At 48.7% G+C, this 6074-nt stretch overlaps 1 pseudogene; it reads right to left on the reverse strand.

Annotated features, from left to right (window-relative positions):
- Positions 1-5008: 5008 nt before the first annotated feature.
- LOC127339975 (uncharacterized) lies at positions 5009-6074 on the reverse strand (annotated as a pseudogene).

Raw genomic sequence — 6074 nt, forward strand, 5'->3', positions numbered from 1 at the left:
GAATCTTATTCTCAGGACCATTCCGGAACTCCTCGTGATGTCCGGGATCTCATCCGGGACTCCGAACAAATATTCGAACTCCATTCCATATTCAAGTACTACCATTTCAACATCCAACTTTAAGTGTGTCACCCTACGGTTCGAGAACTATGCGGACATGGTTGAGTACTCACTCCGACCAATAACCAATAGCGGGATCTGGAGATCCATAATGGCTCCCACATATTCAACGATGACTTTAGTGATCGAATGAACCATTCACATATATTACCAATTCCCTTTGTCTCGCGATATTTTACTTGTCCGAGGTTTGATCTTCGGTATCACTCTATACCTTGTTCAACCTCGTCTCCTGACAAGTACTCTTTACTCGTACCGTGGTATGTGGTCTCTTATGAACTCATTCATATGCTTGCAAGACATTAGACGACATTCCACCGAGAGGGCCCAGAGTATATCTATCCGTCATCGGGATGGACAAATCCCACTGTTGATCCATATGCCTCAACTCATACTTTCCGGATACTTAATCCCACCTTTATAGCCACCCATTTACGCAGTGGTGTTTGGTGTAATCAAAGTACCTTTCCGGTATAAGTGATTTACATGATCTCATGGTCATAAGGACTAGGTAACTATGTATCGAAAGCTTATAGCAAAATAACTTAATGACGAGATCTTATGCTACGCTTAATTGGGTGTGTCCATTACATCATTCATACAATGACATAACCTTGTTATTAATAACATCCAATGTTCATGATTATGAAACTAATCATCCATTAATCAACAAGCTAGTTAAGAGGCATACTAGGGACTTCTTTGTTTGTCTACATATCACACATGTACTAATGTTTCGGTTAATACAATTATAGCATGATATATAAACATTTATCATAAACATAAAGATATAAATAATAATCACTTTATTATTGCCTCTAGGGCATATCTCCTTCAATCAGCAACGTGTATGGACGGACATTCTTTCACTCAAGCACACTACACAGTTCTACATAATTCCATCTTGGTGGCTCCGTACAAAGAGGAACACAAGGAGATCTTACGCTCTAAATTCCCGGAGCAACGTGAAGATTGGATTGATGGAGAACACATGAAGACTTTCGGCGGTTGGTTGCAAACACGTCTCATGAATGTCACCGATGATAGGGGTGGGCATAAAAACCGATGACCGAACACCGAACCCGAAAAGACCGAGACCGAACCCGAAAAGACCGAAACCGAAAAGACCGATCAAATTATGGGTAGCAAATTTTTTAGACCGAATTTAGTCCGGTCAATTCGGTCACTTTGTTCGTGATAACCGAATAGACCGAACTGACTGAATTTTATGTTTGAGAGGCCCAATTCTTGATTGGACAGGTTTAGCCTTAACCTTTTGTTGTCCAAAATATACTTTATGTTGTCATTTGTTAGTCTATGACTATGAGCTTGTGACTATTGACGTGTATGGTTGTATTCTTTTGTTGTTGGCTGAAAATTCGTAAATATGTGACCTATGAAGTATGAACCGGATAATATGAATGTTGATCAAACTGCTATATTATGCCACTATTAATATTTGTTCTTGCAAACTGATACGAATACATGCATTGGAAAAAAAATCAAGTTACTACGGAACTGTTGCCCCAGAACTTTCACCAAATACTCTCCAAGGTTTTGTGTTGACAACAACTATCACAAAGTTCGGTCATGACCGAAACCGAACCCGAATTATCGGGTACCCGAATTTGTCGGGTAGTAAAATTGACAAGTAATTTTCGGTCTTTATTTCTAGAGGACCGAATTCAAAATAGACCGAAATACAAAGACCGAATTTTCGGTCATGACCGAACGCCCACCCCGAACCGATGACGAGCAGCTGTACTTGTTGGCCAAGCAACCATCTTCTACTATATCGACTTTTCAAGGGTACGAGATTAATGGGAACACATTTTACACTTTCGCCCAAGACAAAAAGAGCACCAACCAAAACAGTGGTGTCCGCTTTGATGCAGAAGATGGCAATGGGAACAAGGTCACATATTATGGGTACATAGAGGAGATATGGGAACTTGACTATGGACCTAATTTCAAGGTCCCTTTGTTCCGGTGTAAATGGTTCAACCTGAAAGACGGGGTACAGGTAGACCCGCAGTACGGAATGACTACAGTGGATTTCAAGAATCTAGGGTACGACACCGAACCATTCGTCCTAGCCAGTGAAGTGGCTCAGGTTTTTTATGTGAAGGATATGTCTAGCAAACCGAAAAAAGAAAAGAAAGGCAAGAGGACACATCATACGATGAGCCAAAGTGGCACATAGTTCTTTCAGGAAAAAGAAACATCGTGGGAGTAGAGGACAAGACAGACATGTCAGAAGATTATAATAAGTTTGATGATATTCCACCCTTCAAGGTAAAAATTGACCCAAGCATCATCTTAAACAATGAAGATTGTCCATGGTTGCGTCGCAGTAAGAAGAAAGGGAAACGGGCGAAGAAAACTCAGAAGACTAGCTAGCTACATATAGGGATCATAACTTGTGTATCTCAATATGGAAATCACTTTTGTGTAATGATGTTACTGTATGTAAGATATTAACAATGGAGATGGTTGGCTTGTTTTACTAGTTAAGTCACGGGCTTGCAGGGAAATTTTTCCAAGGCGGAACTTCCGAATATGCCATATATAGGGCATGTGCACCAAGGGCATATTCGAGAAGTTCCGCCACGGGAGATTTCCCAACCCTTTCCGCAACATTGTTAGAGGAGATGGAGTCTTCCACGGGCTTGCAGGAAAAAAATTCCGAGGCGGAACTTCCGAAGATGCCATATGGCGTGTGCACCAAGGGCATCTTCGACAAGTTCCGCCACGGGAGATTTCCCAACCCTTTCCCCAACATTGTTAGAGGAGATGGAGTCTTCCACGGGCTTGCAGGGAAATTTTTCCGAGGCGGAACTTCCGAAGATGCCATAGGGCATGTGCACCAAGGGCATCTTCGACAAGTTCCGCCACGGGAGATTTCCCAACCCTTTCCTCCATCCATGGTGATGAAACTCTCCATCCATGTTGGCTTGTTGAGCTGCTTCCCATGGTGTATCGATGCTCCTTTTATAGGCAGAGCGTCCTTATCTCGCCGACGACTTTAGTACCGGTTGCAGACACGAACCGGTACTAAAGGTTACCCACGCGTCCTTATCCCACCGGCAGGGCGTCGTGCGCTACATACTTTATCTCATCGAGCAGGGCGTCCTTATCCTGCCGACAGCTTTAGTACCGGTTGCACCCACCAACCGGTACTAAAGGTTACCCACGCGTCCTTATCCCACCGACAGGGCGTCGTGCGCTACATACTTTATCTCATCGAGAAGGGCGTCCTTATCCTGCCGATAGCTTTAGTACCGGTTGCAGACACGAACCGGTACTAAAGGTTACCCACGCGTCCTTATCCCACCGACCGGGCGTTGTGCGCTACATACTTTATCTCATCGAGCAGGGCGTCCTTATCCTGCCGACAGCTTTAGTACCGGTTGCACCCACCAACCGGTACTAAAGGTTTGCCTCTGTCTTCCCGCCTATTTTCTTCCCACGCTTTCCACTGGTTCCCGCCTTTGTCTTCCCGCCATTTTTTCACTATATATATGTAGGCTTGGCCACCATTTACATATCACATCTAGACTCATATCTGCAAACCTCATCATTCTCTCCCATGGCTTCCATCGCATCTCTAACCCCTCGGGAGGCGGAGGCGCTTTGCGCCTCGAACTACCCCTGCCCGCCGGGCTACCGCGTCCCGACCGGCTGGTTGCTAAGCGTCGGAGGCGTACCGGTCCCTCCAGTCCCTCTAGGTGTGGCGCGCGAAATGGCCATCACGAACCACTACTACTTCGAGCTCACGCCAGAGCAGCGGAGGAATCCCCAGTGGCATCCCGACTACAGCCCGACTTGGGAAAGCTTCTTCATCAATCGGCGTGAGAGGGCGCTTTCCAGGCATGAGGAGGGCGGTCCGCCTCCTTCGAACTTCAACGAGGCCGGCCGTCGGCTGTGGTGGCGCGGCCGGACTCTCCAGGGCGTCATGGCCTACCGTGGCCCCCGCCTGCGCTACCCTCAGTCCCAGCCCACGCGTGCTCACCCGCCGACATTCGAGTACCGCGACCCCGATGCCAGCGACGATGATGACGGCGACTACGACGACTACAGTGGCGACTACTACAGGGCTAGGCACGAGTATGACTGAATGACTCCAACAGTAGAATTTAGCCATGTATCTTTAATTTTCAGTTAAGCTATGTACTTTTAATTCGAGTTCAATCGTAATAAAATTTTATTCCCGCCCTTTCTTTCCCGCCTTTTTTCTCCCACGCGCGGCGTCGTGGCGGGAAAGTTTCCCGCGCGACGTCGTACGTGGCGGGAAACTTTCCCGCGCGGACGGCGTCGTGGCGGGAGTAAAGAATAGAAATAGAAAATATATAGAAAAGAAATATAAAAATAATTAGAAAATATATAGAAAAGAAGTAGAAAAGAAATATAAAAAAGGTTATAGAAAAGAAATAGAAAAGAAAACAAACGGAAAAAGAAAAAGAAATAGAAAACAAAAAAATAAGAAATAGAAAAAAAATGAACATAAAGGAAAAAAGAAAAAGAAACAGCAAATAAGAAATAGAAAAAGAAATAGAAAATAAGAAATATAAAAAGAAATAGAAAATAAGAAATAGAAAACAAAAGAAAAAAAGGAGAAATAGAAAATAAGGGATAGAAAAAAAAAGTAACAGAAAAGAAAAAGAAACAGTAAACAAGAAATAGAAAAAGAAATAGAAAAATGAACAGAAAAGATAAAAGAAACAGAAAAGAAAAGAAAACAACAAAAGAAAAAGAAAAGAAAAAAATACATTTGGTACCGGTTGGTATCACCAACCGCATTTAAAGGCCTGTCGTACCGGTTGGTGGTACCAACCGGTACCAAAGGGTCTACCTAGTTAGGACTTAGCGGCGCGGGGCCAAGTTCTCCCTATCCTTTCTTCTCCGCGCCACAGACCTCTCGCAGACGCCACGCCGCAGCCGCCGTCGCAGCCTCGCCGTCGCAGCCGCCGTCGCAGCCTCGCCGTCGGCCGCCGCCCGCTCCCCGGCGCCGCAGGTAAGTCCTCCGCCCGGCCCTTCTTTCCTCCCCGCTCACGCGCGCGCACGCCGACGCGGCCTCGGCGCCGATGCCGCCCTCGCCGACGCGCGCCCTCACCGAGGCCGCCTCGCCGACGCCGCCTTGCCGACACCGCCGCGCCGAGCCTCGCCGACGCCGCCTCGCCGCAGACGCCAAGCGCAGACGCCCAGACGCCGACGCCGCCTCGCCGTTGCCGTCGCTGGACGCCGACGCCCTTAGGGTGTTCGGTCAAATGCCCCAGACGCCGACGCCGCCTCGTCGTTGCCCCAGACGCCGACGCCGCCTCGCCGTTGCCCCAGACGAAGACGCCGCCGTCCTTGTCGTCGTCGTCGTGGAAGTATATGTTACTCTTTGTGCGTAGGAGGGCGGCATGAGGGAGCGGAGCGCGGCGAGGTACTCGTTCATCTGCTTGCGGCGGTTGCGCTCGACGGCAATGTGGGTCATCCGCTAGCTCTCCACCTCCTCCGAGTTCTTGGCGGTTCTCGTCCGCCGCCGCTTCCTCCGCCCTGTCGCTGCCGCCGATGCTGGCGGGGCATCGGCCTGCCCAACACCGCCCGCGTCCATCTCCCCTCGACCACCGGACTGGTTCCCCTGCGGCGCCGCGGCAGTGCCGGCGGCGATATCCAGCTCCTGGAACCATCCATGTGGTGGCTGCATTGACGAACCCGCGGCAGCGCCCCAGTCCCCGCCGTCCAAACCCACCATCCCTTCCCCTCCACCGAACAGACTATTCCAAGCTCCTCCTCCTGCTCCTGCCATGGCGCAGCGACCGAAGAGACCAGCAGAAGCTCGGGAGAGCACCGCGGTCTCCAATGCCATGCCTTAGCTCCCGCCGCGATCTCTCCCGTGTCCCAAGAACCAAAAGCTGCAAGCTAGCTAGGTCTTCTCCATGGCCGCAAGTTGGCAACGGTTGGTGTAG

Source organism: Lolium perenne, chromosome 1 (assembly GCF_019359855.2).
Source record: "Lolium perenne isolate Kyuss_39 chromosome 1, Kyuss_2.0, whole genome shotgun sequence".
In the NCBI taxonomy this organism is placed as follows: domain Eukaryota; kingdom Viridiplantae; phylum Streptophyta; class Magnoliopsida; order Poales; family Poaceae; genus Lolium; species Lolium perenne.